This window comes from Dermacentor albipictus, chromosome 5 (genome assembly GCF_038994185.2).
Source record: "Dermacentor albipictus isolate Rhodes 1998 colony chromosome 5, USDA_Dalb.pri_finalv2, whole genome shotgun sequence".
Classification (NCBI taxonomy): Eukaryota; Metazoa; Arthropoda; class Arachnida; order Ixodida; family Ixodidae; genus Dermacentor; species Dermacentor albipictus.
This window is the reverse complement of record NC_091825.1, coordinates 127,169,546-127,190,151: the sequence shown is the minus strand read 5'-3', so window position 1 is coordinate 127,190,151 and position 20,606 is coordinate 127,169,546. Positions and strand designations below refer to the sequence as shown.

General features: G+C 51.3%; 2 protein-coding genes across 4 annotated transcripts in view; one reads left to right on the top strand and one right to left on the bottom strand.

The window, feature by feature from the left end:
* LOC135913913 (uncharacterized) overlaps nt 1-14,316 on the bottom strand; it is a 29,437-nt gene extending 15,121 nt beyond the window's left edge. Inside the window, exon 1 of one of the 2 annotated variants that reach the window (XR_011514940.1) lies at nt 13,982-14,316. The gene's annotated coding sequence lies outside the window, so the exon portion shown is untranslated. Of the gene's footprint in view, nt 1-9,536; nt 10,154-13,981 lie in introns of those variants that run through there. The other variant, XR_010568165.2, reaches the window with a different exon arrangement.
* The window catches only part of LOC135913935 (rho GTPase-activating protein 18-like), a 226,377-nt gene that overhangs the window by 76,731 nt on the left and 129,040 nt on the right, over nt 1-20,606 (top strand). The window lies entirely within an intron of this gene.

Below are 20,606 nucleotides of genomic sequence, written 5' to 3'. Positions count from 1 at the left end.
TAATTGCATAGCGTAAACATAAGAAATAAAATGTCTAGCAATGTTGAATTTCCCCCTCGCCAAATTGCATATGCACCACCATTTGAATACCAATCATATTAACGTAGATAATCATCTCCGAAGGGTTCGCTCTGCCTGATATTTTGTTTAGTGTCCCTTTAAGCAAATGAGAAGGACAGAAACTTCTGCGAGGGTTAGGGAGTAGAGTTGCATCTTAAGCGCATCGTGGCAGTTGCCGTGCAGTGGAAACGTTTGTTACATGCAGGGAAGCTTAATTGCTATTTCGATACGCGCTAGAACATTTTTTTTTCGCGTTATGCGGAGAGGTGTGCGTACGGCTTATAAAAATGCAGTCAATCGACGAAGATAGCCCACACCAAACGCTCGTTTTCTTTCTTTTTTTTTTCGTTTTGCTCGGTTAAATTGGCGAATCGCGTGAACGCCACGGTTCACGAGCTTGCATGAATTGTCGTACGTGTCGGTCATCGAAAGCGACGTTCTGTTCCGCCTACCGAAGTTTATCGTCGTACAGGCCTTTAAATACTTCTTCCTTTTCTTCTTCTTAAAAAAAAAAAAAGACTCTTTCTAATCGCGATGTCTCTGAGTGTTTGTTGTGACTGTTATACGAATGGTCTTGACACTTAGGCAGGCGTCGTTTGCTTTTATATTAAGCCCCTTGAAAACAATGTATTTCTTTATCATTCTCGTTGTCCAAATTAAATTCAAACATCGTGTCACTCACTACGCCAAGGTAACGTGGGAAATTTGGCCAGGAAAAAGCTTGCGGTAGAAAGAGCGCAGTTAACAAAACCTGTTTAATCGCAGGAGCGATCTAATCATACCGTGGGATAGTCAGCCGGCACCCTCGTCCTCCAGCCCTCCCTTGCGAAAAGTTTTTTGGCTTCACTCCAATAGGCCCTTGTTCCTTTCCCCAGTACAGGTTAGACGACCGGAGAAAATATCTTGTTAACCTGAATGTCTCCACGTCCACTCTTTCTCGTTCTCTCTTCTTTGTTATAGGAATGGATGGATAAGAATATTGAATACGAATACTCGTACTTAAAATCCCATTTTTCGGGTTCAAGAGTTTGGTACTCGATTACGGCCGGTAATGTGGAGTTACTACGATTGTTGGAGCCTGCCTGCCATGGAGAAGGACCAATTCACATATAGTCCACCGGCCAAATTCAAGTACGCCTTCTGTGCCAACCAGAAACTGTGGCTATCTTTTTGCTTGTTTACGAGCTTCCAAGTTAAACAAACTTGCAGTTACATTTCGTGCATTGGAGTGAATAAACTAGGCTTTCCATCGGTACATTTCCTCGACAGTCTCCTTCCTCTGCCTTTAGAAGCAGACACACATCGACATTGGATTCGATATTGTAAACCCGTATTCAATTAATATCACTATTCTAGCATTCCTAACGTCTTCCGTAACATTGTCACCGTGTGATGACCGTGCGAACTTCGCATCATTCTTGTAATAACAGTATGGGAAACGTGTTGACTTATCGAACGGCGCGCGGAACGTTTCAGCACTTGGAAAACTGACGACCTTCATTCCACGCGACGCTCGCCTGTGCGACGACACATCTGTAACGTCGCGACGAAATGGCACGTGTGTGGGAGTCCTCGATACGGAATGCCTGCCGATCACTTTCTGAGCCTCGGTCTTCGGCCACCGTCACCTCGAAGCGCTACCGCCAGTTCCACCGCGTCATCCAGGCAACGTCACCGTCAATCTCCTCTCTTTACCTGCGCGTCTTCGCGGCGCTTCACGTCACCCAGTCTATATTCAGCTCTCGGCAAATCCGTGCAGCGAAGCGAACGCCCCAGGTCGCGCACGCCCAAACCCGAAACGAGAACCGCCTGCCTGTCTCGCCCAGTGTTCTCCGCTAATCCCCTCGGGCTCGACGCCGGTTCAGCGGAATGGTCATGGAATGATTAGCGGTTGAACTATGAGCGAGCCTTTCTTTCTCTACTGGGGCGTGCGCAGCCGAACGTCGTTACCGATTCTCCGACGGGGGCACTCCTATAGCTTCGGCTGCGCTGCACGGAATAGATAACAGGGTGTAGCCTGGCGTGGCGCCCTCTCTCTCTCCATATACGCGCGGGCAAACAGCTGGGCGCCGAAGAAGAGCAAAAAGGAAGCGGGAGCCTGCTTCTTCGCCGCTCGGTTTGCGGGCCAGCGGGGCACTGGTTTAGGCGGCGACCCCCCGCCGCCGGCTGCCCGGGCGAGTCTGGCATTGCACGGCAGCAGGCGCGAGCGGGCGGGCGACCGAGCGCCGATGACCTACATCGCGGTTCGCGTGGTGAACTTGAGCTCTCTCGTGCTCGCGGTGAACGACCTGCGTGACTCGCGGACGCGCCGCTTCGCCGGGGCCGGTCGGCCCGCAGGCCCCGCGCCGCCGCCGGAAGGCGGCAGCAGCCTTGCATAACAGCGTGCGCGCGGTATCGGGAGAAAGTGTGCGAGATACGCGGCCGCACCTCGTCGCGGCCCCCCACCACTTCGGCTGTGGGCTTGTTTGTGCGAACTCGCAGTGGGGCAGACTCACCGGCGCGCTCTTTCTCACGCGGGAAGCGAACCGGACGCTTCGCGGTCGCGCCTGCCCGCCCGCCCACACGCCTGCCTCGGGGCTTGGCCCAGAGACCTAAGCGCGTGCGTACCGATGGTCTTGCGTAATTGGGCCCCCCCTCCTTTTGCGCGTTTTAGAGAAACACTTCCGGGTTTGCACTTTCACCCCTTTAACATCTGGCACAAGGACGCTTTCCCGATGGCGCGTATTTCGTCTGGCTGCGCGTCCGACTGCCCTGTAGGTCTTATCCGATCGTCGCGGCACAGTTGGTGTAAACACTCGACTGATGCGCAGGAGGGGAATTTTATTCCTCCGCGTCCCCGATAACCCGAACCCCACCACAGTGCAGGGTAGCAAACCGGAAACTCGCCTCTGGTCAACCTCCCTGCCTTTCCTCCCCCCTCCCTCCTCCCTCTTTCTGTAGGATGAGTTTGACCATTCTGCATGGACAAAAGGTGATGATGCTTACTGAGCAGTACACAGTGGCGTTCAAGTGAAGAGCAATACTGAGCATTGCTTATGTAAACATTTGCTTGGTTGTTTGACTGGGGCCGTTGAGTCTTGTGAAGGGGCACGTTTAAAGGGAGCTGCTTATCGCAGTTATTGGCTCGGGACTGCTCAGGCTGTGTTTTTTGTTTTGTTTTTAACTATGCTCAATAAAATTCCTCACATCTCTGTGCGCAAACAGCCGCGACAGTGTATACATGTTAGATACACGTATTGGAGGACTGCGTTATCAAACTCGCTTAGTTTATCCTCTTGTATATTTATCAGTTTCTTACAATCTTGTGTAAACGAAGAGCTCATGAAGGGAGCATTAAAGTGCGGAACGTACTTCCTGCGTTTATCTAATACAAAAGGGTTGCAGAGGAAAACCGAGGAAGCCTCAGCATAGACGAAAAATATATTTGTCGGAGAGCTGTCTCCGGTATGTCTCTTCCCTTATTGGCACATTTAAAACATAAATTATCTTGCGTTCGCCGTTATACCTCGCGTTGAAAGATTGCAAGATTGGTGTTGGGGACGTATATCGGTGGCTAGATGGATCTTTTTATTGAAAATATCATATTTCCTTTAGCTTGCGTCTAACCGCCTATATGATGCTATACCGTGCCAGGGGAAGGGAATGGGTTATACAATAACGCGGCGCGGAAGAGTGCGTTTACCATGTCGGCTCACATAAATTGTGCACCCACTGTCGAAAAAACATCATAGGAGGGCCACCGAAGAGAAAAGAAAAATAAGTGCCAATCCAAAACGAAGGTAATTGGACTGGCAATCGCTAAAACAAACACGGCACGAGTTCTACGACAACGCGGACGGCCGATGATTGCACGGCGATGAGAAGTCCGTGGACTGAAACGTGGCAAAACTACAACTTCCGCATCGCGCATCCTGTATCGAATCCTGGGCGGTAACATCAGCATAACGTAAGGTAACCTAGCCTAACCTCGTTAACAAAGTTTCCGTTCTTCTGCGAAGGAAATGTGATCACGATGTCCGTCACAGAAGCCGCGACCACTGGAGGACGAGCCTTTACAGAAATCGTTAAATGTGAGCAGCCCCTTCGGCTTGCGAACAAAACTCGCTCCGAAAGCCGCCTCGAGGACATCATGCGGCACGCTAGTCATCGCCTTCCTGGCACCAGGAAGGTGAATAAGAGAGTGCTTCTCGCTTCCCCGGGTTTTTTTCCGCGGTCGGGATACATTAAAAGGCCCGCCGCGCCGCCTTCCGACAAAAGCTGACGTCGTGCACAGCGACGCCTGCATCCCCGATTACAAAGCTTTATACCCTTTATATCCTCAGCACGGCCTTGTTTTCTTTTCCCGTTGGTGCTCTGTCTCAATAACGAAGTTCTCGCAGCAGCAACATGCCATAAGGCGGAACGTGACTGTTTGCTCTAGCAGTGAGGCGATGCGAGAAAAAAAAAAGTTGTCTTGCTCTGCTTTCATTTTTTTTTTGGCGGGGAAAGGGGGGGAGGGCGAGGCTGGACGCGTTTATCACCACATGTGCGCGTTCTTGCTTGCAATATAGCCACGCGTGCATACCGTTTCACTTCGTGAAGCAAACCTATAAGAAAACGTTTCCTTCCTGATGCACAAATAAATGTACACAAAGCACGCCATGAAAGAGGCTACCGTACCTTAGTTCCGAAAAGCGCAAGCGTGACTGTCAACACACTGCACGGAGTGCTGAGAAAGATAATAAGAACGAGATGTTCACCTCAAGTGAGACTGCAAAAGAAGAAAACACGACCGACTTCGTCGACGCAGTGTGACTCCAGCGCTCCGCTCAAACGTATGTAAGGAAAACGGCTTCTAGTAGCAGCGAAAATGAATAGCGCTTCAATTCTAATGTTCAACGGAGAAGCAAATCTAAAGGCTAGTGTTAACAAAAATAATTTCTTACGATAGAAATCTTTCGCAAGAGCAGATGCTAGCGAATCGTGATACTGGACATATTAGCGAAGGCGGTCGTGGAATACAGTCGAAAACAGCGCTTACGAACGAAAAGCTTCGTGTATTCGGCCCGTGGAGAAGGTACACATGAAAGGACGGTTAAATATCCGTTTTCTTTATTTCTGATTGATTGATTAGTAGGGTTTTTTGGTGCAAGGGCCAGATCTGACCAAAGAGCGCCAAGTCGATGGTCATTTTCTTTATTTCTGTATTGTGCGTTGCACACAAGAAACAACGCGGAAATCTCCAATTTTCCCTTCGAGACTTACGTTAAACCTATCCTCTTTCGTAGTGCACGTGCAGAAGTTGGGTAAATAGAAATGATTTACTATAACGCTTAACTATAACGCTTAACTATAACGCTTAGCTATAACGCTTAGCTATAACGCTTAACTTAAGGAACTAGGTGCACTGCGATGTCGAAAACCGCACGAGGGGGAATTTCCGGATTTCGCGACGGAGTATATACTCTGCGGAATTTGGTGCGAGTATTAAGGAACACTGGCACACTTCCTGGCTTCTCTATCGTCGTCGGGCACCGCTGAGCTCTTCACGACGCCACTGCCGGGTCAGTGCCGCTTGGTCGCACGCGGGATTAGCCCTCGGCTGCGGCCTGGTTCACGGAGCGGTCGCAAGGGCGGCTTTCGCTGGAGTGAAACCGTAGGTGTCTTCTGCGGTGAAGCTGTCTGCGCGACGCCCTCTCCTTCTGTATAGGATCGCCTCGGAAGCCGCTATGTGTCACGCGTAGAGAGGAAAGGAACGCGAAAAGAAAAGAAAAGGGAAAGGGACGTCGCACGAATCATGCACGTACTATCACACCGGCATGAAACGCGAACGCGAAAAGAAAAATGAATAACTTAGACGCCGAATTTCAGCGAATTTTTCTTCATAACACTGAAGTGCTTCAATGAGAGAGTCTTAGTTTTGCCGCCAGAGCATCCGGAAACACCGACGCGGGAGATCCTTTCGAAATACTATAGTGTACTAGATTAGTCTAGTACACTATAGAAATACGCTCCGTTTGGCTTCCGCTTGAGACGGTACCTAAATCATACGGTATTATATTGGCTTTATGTCGTACCACGTGCTCATAGCTGCTATTGACTTTTCTATTGCGCCTTCGCAATGCTACGCCTGCGCGGCGTCCGTTCTTACGTAAAAAAAATTGCACGTGATGTGAGTGTGTATACGCAGTCACGTGATGCGTCGTTGTTTCGTTATATGGAAATTTGGCGTTTGCGAACTGGTCGCACGCGGACGCCAACGGGTGTGAGCACAAATTGATCCTTGTCCAGTTCTCTTCCTGTCTGTTGCATTTGCACTCCCCGCGTCTCAGCTTGCTTAAAAAAAAAAAAAAACAGAGAGAGAAGATAGAGAGAGACAGAGAGGGGCAGGGAAAGAGAGAGAGGGTCGGCGTGCAAAGTAGTTCTCGTTCTCACTTTCTGCAAAGACCGAAGAGAAGTGTGTGTGTGTTTGAAAGGCAGGAACTGTGTGCAAGAAAGGACGGATGTTGTTACCCTCAATCGCTTTTCTAAGCCGCTGATGACTTGGCGCGACCAAAACTAATTCTGCGTGCCAGACTTCCCCCATTTGAACGTCGTTACGGCAAGGACCCAGCATAGGAACGGCGAAGATGACGCAAAGGCGCGTCTGCGTCGTAAAGAGGAGAAAGTTGGTAGTGGGTGGTCGACCGGTCGAATGTGTCCGCGGTCCTGCACAGTATATAGTTGCCGCTGCCGCGATTGAAACCGACCTCTTCTGTTCAGCTTCGCAAGCGAATATGCATAGTCTGTCTCTGTACAACGCGGATATGAAAATTATTATTGCACATGTATTGTGATGTTTGTTGAATTATGAATTACGTGCGATGGGTCTCCAGTATCGCTGACCATTTACCCGGAAGGAGTTCTGCAAACTGTGTCGCTAGTTATCTTGAAGAATAGGGAATAAGTAGATGAACCCCTGAGCACCTCGAGTTTTGCTCCGCTTTATCTTGCTTTCATTTTTTTTTTTCAGCGATGACCGCCATTTAGCTACGTTTTATCATTCCTCAGCAAATGATGGAACGCGAAATCGTATATACACCTGCCGTGGTTGCTCAGTGGCTATGGTGTTGGGCTGCTGAGTACGAGGTCGCGGGATCGAATCCCGGCCATGGCGGCCGCATTTCGATGGGCGCGAAATGCGAAAGCGCCCGTGTACTTAGATTTAGGTGCACGTTAAAGATCCCCAGGTGGTCGAAATTTCCGGAGTCATCCACTACGGCGTGCCTCATAATCAGAAAGTGGTTTTGGCACGTAAAACCCCATAATTAAATTTTTTAAAATCGTATATACGGTAACGCAAACGAATGAACTTTCCATCGATAAACCTAAGGCGTACATGCGTCAAATTAAATTAAATTAAATTCTGGGTGTTTACGAGCCAGAACCGCTATCTCATTATGAGTCCAAGATCAAGAAGGGGGCTGACAGATGGAATAGCACACTGTGGTATTAAGTTTGTAAACAGGGATAAGGTGCCTCAGAAAGGCTGGCCAACGTTTCGATAGGAGGACCTGTCTTCGTCAAAGGCGGCCTCGTCATCCTTGGCATATGCCGAGGATGATATGCTGAGGATGGTTATGCTGAGGATGGTTATAGCCAGCCTTTATGAGGCACCTTATCCCTGTTTGCAACCTTTGTATCTCATTATGAGGCATTCTGTAGTGGAGGGGCTCACCTGGGTTTCCTTAGTGAGCCGGCCCCTATATCCACGATACACGAAGCGCTTTCGCATTCAGCCTGCTATCGAAATATGGCCGCCGCGACCGGGATCGAACCTGCGACCTCGATATATATATATATATATATATATATATATATATATATATATATATATATTTCAAAGCTTGGGGCCGATTCTGCCGCGCACATCAAGTAACGAAACCTGAGTCGACGCTTACCGTGTTGGAACGATCTTATGGAACATGCAAAAGCACAAAGACATGCACACAGCTGAAACTTAGCGGCTACTCGCTGTCGAAGTCTGATGACACGTACTTTTCGCTGTCTACCAACCACAAAAAGCCATCTGCAATTCTATGTAATGAATTACAAATTGTTTTGCCGCTGCCAATTTCTGACGCATGTCTCGGGAACGCCTAACACCCGCGACCCAGCTCGGCCACCTTGTTCTTTTGCCAGAAGACCTTACGCTTGAAGGATGCCTCGTAATGAAAACGCCTTCTGTTGTTTATTTTACATCATACCACTAAACTATTTTGTCAAAAGGCGTTTGAGCAGAAGCGCTACGACAGGCGTACATCTAAGTAAAAAAATGACGACCGCAAACCAAGGTGTTAAACAACGACGTCTGGTCGAAGGCAGTGTGGCTAGCAACCTCGGAATGAGCTTTTCTTTCCCTTCATTTTTTTTATTGAGTATTGGTATTGCTTTTTATTTTAAGTAGGAATAGTTACGATTGTAACACGCGCGTGAATTTGAACACACTCTTTTATTTAAAAAATAACGCGCGTTAAGGTCGTGCAAATACGGTATGTCTCCAAAAGTTTGCTCATGCACGTTGTCCGTTGCAAGCTTAGGATACGAAGGCCGCAGTTTCGCCACCGATAACAGAATCCTTGGTGGGCAGGACACTCTCTAGGCTTCGCTGAAACCCCAACGGCGGCTTATTTTGCGGAGAAGGCGGGAACATAAAATGCTCAATATGGCCAGCTCCCCGGGGGTGTCGGCAGACTTTCAACAATGAGAATCAAAAGAACGTCTGTCAGATATGCCTCGGGAGATTTCTTCGTATACGGTGCGCCCGAACAGTTATTTAGCCTACCTAGCTCGCTCTCGCGATTAGTTTTGTATAGACTGCACCTTTTTTGTGCATGTGTGCGTCTACGTGTCATGGGAAGCATGTGCACACGCGGCATGAATGATTAGAAACATCCTCTTAATTCAACTCTAGGTGAAGCTAGCGTCCACGTGACATCATGGAGCGAAGGCCTTCCAGAAAAGCTACATATATTAACTGCTGACAGATGGGAGGGGCCGTTGTGGGCTCCTTGATTTAAAGAGTGTCTTCCAGAAGCTTTTATTAACGAAACGCCATGCACGTATACTGCAAACAGCCACGCGTCAAGCGCATTTTTCTTTGTTTTATCTTGCAAACAAAGCCCGAATATTCATGTAAATGTGGCACGCACGTCCGAACGTCCATGCTTGCTTTCTCAGCGGCGTATACGCACCCATGCCCGCGTCTTTCTGCGACGTCTAGAAGCGTTGCTTATACAACAGCGCTGCCTCCTTCTTCATAGCTTACCTCACGACTAGCAAATCCTGGCGTGACTACGATCTTTATCAGGGCCGTTTCTTTTTATCCTTCTTTCAATCAGTGGGTGCTCGAGAGGAAGGAAAAGCGCGCGCGAGCGTCGCCTATCCGGTGACACCGCCGATAGCGCTAATCGATAAGGGCGAATATTCGCGGCCAGCTCTTTATCGAAGAGGCATACCTTGCGGCGGCGGGGGCTTTGGGGGCGCGTCTCACGGATTCGGCGATGCCATCTCCTCCTCAAAGGCTGTAGCAGCACGTGCGGCGGCGACTACGACGCGGCGACGCCATCCCACAACGACGCCCCGCGGCTAGAGTACGGTAGCAGCCCACACCGTCGTCGATCGCGTGGCGTGGCTCTTCTTCTTCAGCTGCAGCGACGGCGGCATCGGTCGAGCGGGCGAGACTGACTGACTGCGCGCCACTTTTCCTCGTCGCGGCGTGCTCGATTCTGGGGAGGACCCCTCTCGCTCGAACGCCTTCGTATTCTTCTTCCTCCCTCAGCTGCTCCACTGCGGCGGCGACGACCAAGCGTGCTCTGCGGTTCGCTGCCCCCCCTCCCTGCCTCGCCTCGCTTCGAATTCGCACCGGCCGCGCGGCCGGACCAGCTCGCCGAAAAGCGAAGCGCGTCCCTTTCCCTTTCCCCGCGCGGAGTCCGCCGTTCTTAGCTAATGCCGAGGAAGATCCGCGCCCCTGCTTCTGCCGCACGTCGGCACGCTTAACTTGGCGGCCCCGGGACATACTCTCACCGGAGCACGCGGAAGTCTACGCGAACTCGCCGTATACCGGGCGCCGAAACCGCTGCTGGCGATGAGCCCTTTCGCAACGGTCGCGGGACGGACGGCAACGCCGAGGTGAAGAGGGAGTGGACGCGTGTTTTTCCCGGACGCCCTTATCCGCCATCTCTGTTTGCGGCGGCGGCAAAACGCGTGCCACCATCAGATGCCACGTTCCTCTTGTATTAAGGCCTTTCCTTCCGGCATTGTTTAGGAGTTCCTTCGCTTCGCCGGACCACCCCGCTGTATGTGTGCGGACGGTCCGATGAGATCGGTCTCGCACGTATGAGGCAATTAGCAGCCGCTTGAGGTGGCCGTTTGGCCTTACTGCCAAAGGCATAGGCACTAACGGCGACGCAGCAATCTGCCGGAGGTGTACTCGGGCGTGAGATATCGGACGGCACGTTTTCGTCTGGCGAGCGTGCCGGAGTACGTTGCGATCACCTGAGCGTCGCAGGTCTTTCCAACGTCCCCGTCATCATTGCTTCGCGTGTACGGCTTAACCGAGTAACACGTATACACCTGCCGTTCATCGCGCCGTCCTCTTATCACTGTTTTTTCCACCCCGGTGAGCTTACTCAGAGCAGATATTAAGAGACCTCCAGTTGATAGCTTCTTGGTTTCGTGAGGAAAACGGAGTCACCTTTTACCGACGAATGATATTAGCCGTCCTTTCGAGCGCACGTCGCCGTATCGACTGTATTGAAACGTCACGGTGCCCGTGTATATGGTTGAGCTCGCTGTTAATTTTGTCCGGCAACATTAATAGACGCTGTAACTAAAGCTCCACAATCCGATGCTTGCGGTACAGGTATTACCTGCTGCTCCTTTCGGCTCGAAGCCCGTATTGAGGCCGTTGAACAGCATAAGTTTGACGGCTTAACGTGCAGCGTTCGCAGCTTTGTTTCATAATGCAACAAGTTCTGTGTAGAAGTTTCGCATGTAGATAAAGAATGAACAGGACGTTTGAAGGGAAGTGCGTCTCCCTCAATTTGCTGTCACGCACAATTGCTTTCATGCGAAACGCACCCTCAAAGCAAAAGCTTCACAAACACTGCTCCGAGCTGTACATTGCATTAGTACGGACCTCCTGATTGGAAGTCTGGACGAATCAGCGTGGCCGAGCGATCGCTGGTGCCGGGACGTGTACCGGCCAGCGTTAACAAACGGCGCTGTTTTTGGAGCAGGACCGCGGAAACGCCTATTTGGCCACTCGCCCGGGGCCCACTGCGCTTCAGCTATACGGTCGTTCACGTCGATAAACGCCGATAAACAGTGAGGGATGGTTTTAGTACGGAATGCAGCGCATGTCCGACCCAATGGGTCCAATTTTCTTCGGTCCCGTTTCGAGAATTCCGTGGTTCCCGGAGACTATGTCGTGGGAGCGAGTACTTTTCCTCGCTCGGAGGCTGCTGTGCCCCTCCGTGCGTGTGCCTAGTAGGAAGGGGGGCGTCTCACAGGAAGGGGAGGCGTCCGCATCGAAGACGTCGATGCGTCCCCCCCCCCCCTCCCTACGTATGGTGCCCCCGAAGTGGCACGCGCTCCAGGAAGTTCAGCTAAGCACCGACCCCCGGGGGGGACCCAGCGTGACCCGTGGCGACGAGGGCGAAAGCAGAAGCACCCTCTTCTACCTGTGCCGTGGAGCGGCGCGGTCGTATACTTTCTCTCCCGGCGTCGATTGTGAGGAGACGACCCACATGATGGCCCGATGGGAAATGAAAGCGAAAGATCACTGGCTACCTCCTGGTGTCAGAGGTTGGGGTGAGCAATCGCCGGACAGCCGAGCGCAAGGTCGGCGGCGCGGTCGGTCCTCTTTCTCTCGTCATCGGCGCGTTGCATCCCAGTGGGTGCAAACCCGAGAGGAACGGCCTCGTATCCACGTGATCGCATGCATGCATAGAGCACGCGCGCGGCTTTACGGGGAGGTCTTTCCGGGTCGAGAAAGTCGGATGCTCTAAGCGTATAGACTCCTCGCCGGTGGCTTCGTGTCGGCACAATTCCATGCTCATTTTCTGAATTTGTGCCACACTATGGACGCTATGTTTTCGAGTAAATACCGAAACAGAAGGAGTATCGACATGCGACTTCCGTTTTTGGCAGTATGCCCCGTTTTCGCAATTCGCTACGACTGCTGACGTAATATGCATGCGGCCTGTTTATTGGTCGTTTTATATGCTGCTAGCGCGTTTCTGTCACCGCGCGCTTATGCGGTTGTTTGACGTGCTGCGGATAAATCGACCGCGGCCTATTTCTTCTTCCTCTTGTGCCCAACGGCAGTGCGCTGCGCCCAGCCTACGAACGGGTCGGCTATACCATATACCTCCACGTTTGCAGCCACGCTCGTGGTCTTCGGAATATCCATAACGCCCGTGCTGTGTATATATCCTGCAATCATCTGTCTAGGTGATTTTCGTGAATCTGACGCGAGCCTGCAAAGCCGAGCGTCGGCTCTACCCTCCACCCCATCCCTCTCTCGACAACTATCACCAGACACTTTGGAGGCGGCTCCAAACACTCACCTTACCCTCCCCTTATATACGCTCGCGCTATCACCATGTCCACACCGACCCCTCCTGTATCCTCTGCCACCACCCCAAAGCCACTCTCGATCACGTCCTTTTCCTCTGCCCGGCGTATCCTCCCCCGCGGGGCCTGGAGCACCTTACTACTTGGGAGGCTTGGGAGACCCTACTGCGCTCCGAGGACCCAGCCAAGCAAGCCATCGCCACAGGCCGGGCTGCCAGCGTCATGAGCCTCCGAGACATGAACGTTTGAGTGCAGTGGGGCCGTGCGGGGGCCGAAGGACCTGCGTGTCCGCAACTCCTGTGTGTAATAAAGTTATCGCCGCCACCTATAGTTATGCATTCAGTACCCTCACGTGACCTCGCAGCAGGACAGTAGTATTGGGTCGGATGGGATTCATGAAACCTAATGACGTCGTGGATGTAAATTTGCACCTGAGCTGAAAGCTGTTATTTTTCCTTAGTATCATATGTAGAAGTACATAACGGTAACACTACAGTTGGTAAGTCTAGAACCCTTTCCGCATGCACAAAGAAGAAACTTGTAAGTTTCTAATCAACTGAGTTGCTTCATGATCTTGGAAGTTGTGGAACATACGGGGGCCTGTGCTGCATCGAAGCCCCCGAGTCGGTGCAGCGCGGTAAGCCCGCGCAGGCCGTTGCAGCATTACGATGGAGCAACCGGGCCGGTATCCGAGACGTACTGCGAAAGACCTATAGCCACTGATAACATGCACTGGCGACCTTTCCCGGCTTTTCGCGATGTATAGCAGGTCGAAGCAACGCATTCGATCGAGCGGACTTTCAAAGCTGCCCAGCACGAGCTGGCTGCATCCACGAAGACCTATAGCATTAATTGTAGCGGCGAATACGTTTCCCATACGTGATTTTCGCTGGTGAAGTCTTTCTGCGATTTCGCGCCGCCTTGACACGCGCCCGTGGTAATAACAGCCGGCGAACGAAACACGAACTCACTAAAGCCGCGGCATGAAGTCCCACTTGCCAAATCCAGTACAAGCCGGTACGTCGGAACGACCAGGGTGCCACGGCCCGGAGAAAGACGAGGCGCGCGTCCAACTCGCCGCAGTTATATCACTTCCCGGCCGGCCGGTATACACGACACTTTTCCGAAGCTCTCGGCCACGGTCGCGGTCTTCGCTCGCATCCCGTCCATGAAGACCTCCCGCAGCCGAAACGTACGACCGGAACGTGGCGTCGAAGGGCGCTCGCGTATTGTTGCCGCCGGTCTCACGCGCAAGGTCACCGGTTTCGCTCGCTCGTCGGTCGGGCCGCCGGATGCGGAAGGCTACATCGTCGCCGACACTCACCTGTCGAACGGAAAGGTTGTTGCGGTCGGAAGGAAGACTGGGGCTCAGCTGACGGCCGGCGCCCACCAGTGGGGGCTCTTGTTGGCGCCGCCGATGTGTGTCGCCGACCGGTGGCCCACTTGCACCGCGGCTCCCATTGGTCAAGAGCTCCGGATCATGCCGGCGCGGTGACGCAACCCGGCCGCTGTGCTCGCGCGCGGAAATCGGTTTCGAGGATTCGTTCTGGTTCAGACGATGACGACTATACGACGAACGCCGCTTACTTTCGCGCCGCCCGGAGCGGAATCGCGGCCACGTGCTTGCGCAAACAAAGGTCGCGCCTTTATTTTTTCTAGTGCCTGCTGCTACCGCACTGCCGAGGGAAGAACCGCTGGCGCAACAGCGACCTGACGTCGATCCAACCCTGATATTTCCGGCACGCACTCTCTTGCGGCGGCGGCAAACTTCGGAGGGGCTTGAGCGGTGGAGCGTCGGCCGCGTGTGTAGACGGAGCGAGGCGGCGCGCCCGAGTCGCAAGCCAAGCCGAGCCGTTTGTTGTGGTTCGTCGACACGTTTGGCCACCGGGCCAGTGTTGCCACGACACATTGAAAAATAGTAGTAGGTTTTTTCGCGAAAAATCAGTAGAAATCAGTAGATTTTTAATTTCAATTTTTGCACTCAGTTTATGAACCCACGAATTCAGCGCTTCTATTAGTACTCTGTAGAAGCATTGTAGCTTCCAGGAAATCATAGAGTTTCTCACTATAACACCTAGAAGGTAATCTGGCGCCACCGTCTATGGGAGTTTCTTAAGGAGGCACCGTGCCGTCATGGCAATGACGGTACAGTGTCTAAAACGTGGATATGGCTGCGCAAATAATGCGTTCTCAAAGTAAAATCTTCATAAAATCTTTGTATTCACGCATATTACATCTTTACTCACCCACGATGCATGGCCAAGCGAAGAAAAGCAAGAACAGACGACCAACTGTTTCAAAGCGAGCACGAACCTTGTCGTCTGTCCTCCAACTTTAGCGGCCCGCTGATACTTTTTACGTAACATGTAGTCGTCCAAACAATAACAAGTTCTCATAGTTAAACAAAACATGTTTTCGCGTAATAATAAAGCTAAAACAGCTTTTAACGTGCTGTTCTAGTAAAAAATGAATCATTGTGACAGACGGAACGGTACTTGCCAAGCGCGTCTTCAAGATGTCCTGTCTCTATGAGAACGATACCAATCCGAATCCACAATATACTGGCATTCCCATGCATACCACAGCGCAGCAGTGCCAGATTTCCCTCAAGGTAATGTAGTGAGAAACTCTATGCAGGAAATAGTACAAAAATTGACCCGGAGATTCTTAGCGATACTATTGAAAAACCCGGGGATCCAGAGAGCCATTGTCAAGCACGAATTTACAAACAGCGAAGCCCTCCGATGGCCTATTCAAAGGCGTCAGATGGTAGTTAGTACCTGAAAGCTTTAGAATATAGTATCTTCCAGACAGGGGTAATTGGAGATCGCTGGGAGAGGCTTACACAGAGGCCTCCGTGCTGCAGTGCACATAAAAATAGGTTGGTCATGGTGATGATGATGATGATAATGGTCGTTTCATAGTTGTGAAGTTCGGTAGTGTACCCACTTTCACAAATTGACCGCCTCACCGTTTCCCATAGAGCATAAAAACTCTATGCCTTTTCCCCACTTTGCTCAACGACAGAGGTAGCGCCACGTTTGAGAGTCTGGAAACGCAGGAGTGTATGTTAACCTCGGAGCCAACCACGTTTTTTTTTTTCTCTCGCTAGGTGGCATCACATTAATATACCCTCTGTAACCTCTATAATCATCCATCGATCCATCCATCCCCCGTACTGAAAAAGTTGCAGATTTCGCTTTCGTTTCAGTAGAAAAGCAAGAAAATCAGCAGATTCAAGCGCTTTATCACTGAATCAGCAGAAAATTTTAAAAATCAGTAGATCTACTGATAAATCAGCAGCCGTGGCATCACTGCACCGGGCGTGCGCGCGCGCGCTGTTTTGATTGAACGATTTCTCGCCTTCGCGGCGCATCTCATGTTTGGCGAAAGTGGCGAAGTGGAAAAGAACTTGACGTGTCCCGATTTCTTTGCCGCGCCGTTTCCGGCGGAGGACCAGGCGTTTCGGCAGTTGTAAAGTACGCGTCCGAAACTTGATGGTGAGGCGTCCCTCGATGACGTGTCAATAAGGCCGGATGTTCGAGTTTCTTGAACTTTGGAGCGTCCGTAACAGCCCGTCGAGACGCACCTCCGATCCCGGTCGCAGATTGAGGTCAAATTCGTGCAGTGGCCGATGAGATGCAGGCGTGCAGTCGTCCTGTCGCCTGTCGAGAGCGCGTCATGGAGTCGGCCCTCTTGAATTTTTGGTTCTTTCCATTTCTTGGGAAGTCCGGAGCTGTTGCGGCGAAAGTGGCCGCTCTCCCGGGGAAAACCCGTCGGGAAGCGGGCCGCTCGCATCGGTCACCGCGAATGCGTGCGCGTAACGGAAGATTGCCTTATCACGACTTCCGTTCCATGGTCATATAATCGTCATTAAACGTGGCACTTTGCCGCCTTGCGACGCAGCGGAGTAACCGGCTGACAGGTCACGGCACTTTGCGAGACGTCACTCCGCCATCCGCGTGTGCATGCATGGAGTTCTCGTATTCTTTTGATATATGGCCGATCGAGGGTGAGCTGCCTCAGGCCTCACTCCGCCATAGCTTCACTGTTGTAATCGTCTTGTGAACTTTGCCACTTGACTATAGTGAGACACATACTTCTAGGCTATAATCAACCTCCCCATTACGTTTGCCCAGGCGTTATGGTGACACCGTTTGACTAATTCTTCTGCCAAGCCGCTTTGACGACCATATAAAAATGCCGACGTAGCAATAAGAGGAACGTTGCTACCGTGGGCTCGCGCTAGTCGTGCTGCTTATGCTTTTACTTAAGCGCAAGGCCACGCAAACGTTTATTCAGGCTATTGTACAGCACCAAAAGCCGTTTACAGAGCGAGCGAGCGAGAGAGAGAGAGAGAGAGAGAGAGAGAGAGAGAGAGAGAGGGCAAGAAAGCGAGGTTAACCAGATGCGAGTTTCCGGTTTATTACCCTGCATTGGGGTGGGGGAAATAGGATTTGTAAAGAAATAAAGAAAAAAGAGGCAGAGAACGTTTTCTGTGTTTTGTATTAGCTTGTATTGTTGCCGTCCACTTACGAATACGTTTCTTTTTTTTCTGAACCGGAGACTGAGCGATGTTGTATGCGTCCAAACCTGAACCGCGTTTACATGTGCTGCAAATAGTGGGTGATTGAGATGATACTTGGGAACACACACGCATGCACAATGCACGCGTACACGCATGAAGAAAGAAAATTTAAAATACAAATCAAGTACCTGCATGCAAATATACTACAGCGTAATCCATGATTCCTGCTTTGCGTAACTAAAGAAGCGGGGCCGTTATAGATAGGACTCAGCTATACAGCAGCAAGCCCAGCGTGCAGCATGATTGACGTCTTCACCTTTTGCTAAAGTGTTTAACTCACCCGATCGCCTCCCAGCCGAGTTATAAATACAACCAGCACGTCCCTCAACGTCAAATTGCATTTCCATTTTTCTTCGCGTCACTCTACAATCGTAAGCGATCGAGTCTTTCTGACAGCTGTGCTCCCGGGTCGCTGTCGGTACTGGGGCGAACGGGGGGTCTTGCTCCGAGGACCGAAAGGTTAATCGGAGACGGAGTGGCGTAGTCGTATACATATCGCCGGCTCCCGACACCTGCGTCGCTAAGCGCGGCCGACCTCGTCAAAGTGCAACCGGAAGCTTCCGGGAGACGGGGGGTTTGTTTGCGCAGCCTTCGTCGGGGTGCGCCGTCGCGGAAGCCGAGGCGACCGGCACCGCTGTCGCTCACGCGGTGTCGGTGGCAGAGTGTGACGGCTGGGACCCGCGCCCACCGGGTGCTTTGCGAGCCGGTCGGGCGAGCCTTCGCCCTCTTCTTCCAGCGGCCACTCGTGGTCTAGATACTAGAGCCCACCGCAGTCTAGATACGCGCGCTCCGTCCCCGGCTAGTCGGTGACCACTGGTAATTCTATGCGGTCGCGAGAAGGACGAGAATGAGATTGAGAGCGAATCGAGAGGGGAGAGTTTGGTGCATGTAAGCAGTGCTGGGAAAGTCGGCGCCCGTCCCGTTTGCGCGTCTGTTACTCCGCGCTTGTCTGGCTGCTTCTGCGCTGAAGTGTACTGTAATAATTGATCAGGTGTCTCAATATTTGCTACTTGTTGCTACTCCATCTGGCTGCCCTATACAGCGGGAGGCCGGTGCACCTGTTTTCATCGGATGTACCTACCACGCACTGGCTTGCCAACGCAGTTCTTCTCAATATTTACCTGCTCTGACGAGGCCGCGTGCCGCTTCTTTAGTGGTACGTACGTGCGCCTGTTGGGTCTATAGACCCAACAGACGCACGTACATGGTCTAACGGTGCAGAAGCGCCTATAGGCTGTTCTGCACCGTTAGAGGACACCAGACTGCACCTATAGATGTGGCGTCATGGGCGGCCCACGCTGCCATCAAGTTTTCGTTGTGCAGGGAGGTTATTGTGCGGACGTTTACTGCGCTAAGCAGTTATGAGATGTAGTTTTCGGGTTATTCCCGTGGCACACTGGCTCCTTTTGTAACAGCGCGCTCAAAGCCTCGGAAACGAAAATAAAGTAGGAGAAAAAGTTCTCAAATTTACGTGCTTTCAAAGCGGGTTGCCAAAATCGTTGAACGGCAGCTATTGACGATAGCATCTGATGCTATATAGGATCCATCGTTCGTGGTTGAAATTAAGCGTTACATCGAAGTACTGAAGGGCCAACCTATCAAGCAACAATTCTCCTCGCCTTCTCTTATTTCGCGAAGAAAAAAAAAACTGGATTCATAACCTTATTGCGCTCCACAAGATGATGTCAATTGGTCACGATAAAGGCAGCATAATATGTTACATTTACTTATTTACAATTCACCCTAAACGTGCTCGAAGCCATATTAAAAAATTCGCGCTTCATCGTATTTTCCAATTACAGGGGAGCTGCTTAGCGCACTCGTTGACTCGGGGATGTTGAGTCTGTCTTTCTGCGCAAGGTTTACGCTGTAAGACTCTGTGCACTTTGATCTGCTGTGTACGTGGCCCATACAATGAGTAACTCCCATACATTATCACATGGTGTGATCACATGCATTATCGCAGCTTGTGCCCGCGTTTCAAGAGGAGAGATATTAAGTATTATGGTAGATGTAACGAACTTGTTGGAATCAGCGTCAAGTGAAGCAGCTCGAGACCGTTTCGCTTAAATGCTCTGCGAGGACGGGCATTATGCGTGTGTATGCGTGCAAGGAAATGTTCACGTACTTCTCTCGTCGCTGAAGGTTTGCGTCATTTGGCACTGCTGTAACGCTCGTGCAACTGTCGGTGTTCCGCACAGCGTTTTGCAGCATGGCATGAGGGCACGACGCTGTGACCGACCCCCACCACGTGACCCACGCGACCCATGTGACCCACGCGACCGCAGATTGCACTGCCTCAAAGATCGGCCCAGTTTTGATAACAGCTTCTCCGGGATCGGCCCCCTTTTGCGCGACGCGAAGCCGAGCAAACAGACAGGGCAAAACCCGCAGGGGAAAGGAAAGAAAGCGTCGCTGTTATGAAGGGATCCTGCGCTCGAAGGCGCGTCCTTGTTACGGTGAGAATGTTCAGACAGACACCGTTTGTTCGTTCGAGAACAACTTAAGGACCGCGCAATGAGCGATGGAACGAAGAATATTAGGCGTATTGTTAAGAGGCAGGAAGAGAGCCGTGTGGATCAGAGAACCACGCCGCTAGCCGATGTCCCGATTGACATTAAAAGAAAGAAGAAGAAAAAGAATGGCCGGAGCTGGGGCAGACTATGCAAAGCGCGGGGTGGGTAGTCGGTGGACCATTAGAGTTACAGAATGGGTGGAAAGAGAAGGGAAGCGCCGTCGAGGACGGCAGAGAACCAGCTGGCGTTTTGAAATTAGGAAATGTGCAGGCGCAAGCTGGAATCTGTTGGCGCAGGACAGGGGTAGTTGGAGATCGCAGGGAGATGCCTTCGTCCTGCAGTGGACATAGGATAGGATGATGATGATGATGACGATGACGACGACGATGATGATGACGATGATGACGATCTTTTGTTGTGTAATTATGCAAAGAATAGAGCGAAGATCTAGAGCCGGCAGAATACGATGTTCGCCTATATGCCTCCGTTGCGGCTGCTGACTCCGCGACCGTGACCTCTGTGAAGTGACCCATAGCAGCGGTGGCAGCATTGTACGGGCATCACGCTACCCTGCCCATACATATGCGACGTCGTAGCCGTCATGCGGTGCGCGCCGAGGACAAAGAGGCCGAAGGCGGCGACCCTTCCAGCACAATCGCTAAACTCTTTCCTGTAAAGAAGTTTGCATATATACAGAAAACTTTAACAAATATTGGTAAAATTTTGATAATGGCATAGAGAACAAAGTGTTGTCGAACAAAACGAAAAATTATTTCTTGATCGTGAAGTCGAAACATAAGATTTAATGAAAGAAACGCTGACAGGCCGGATGGAGGGGCTATAGT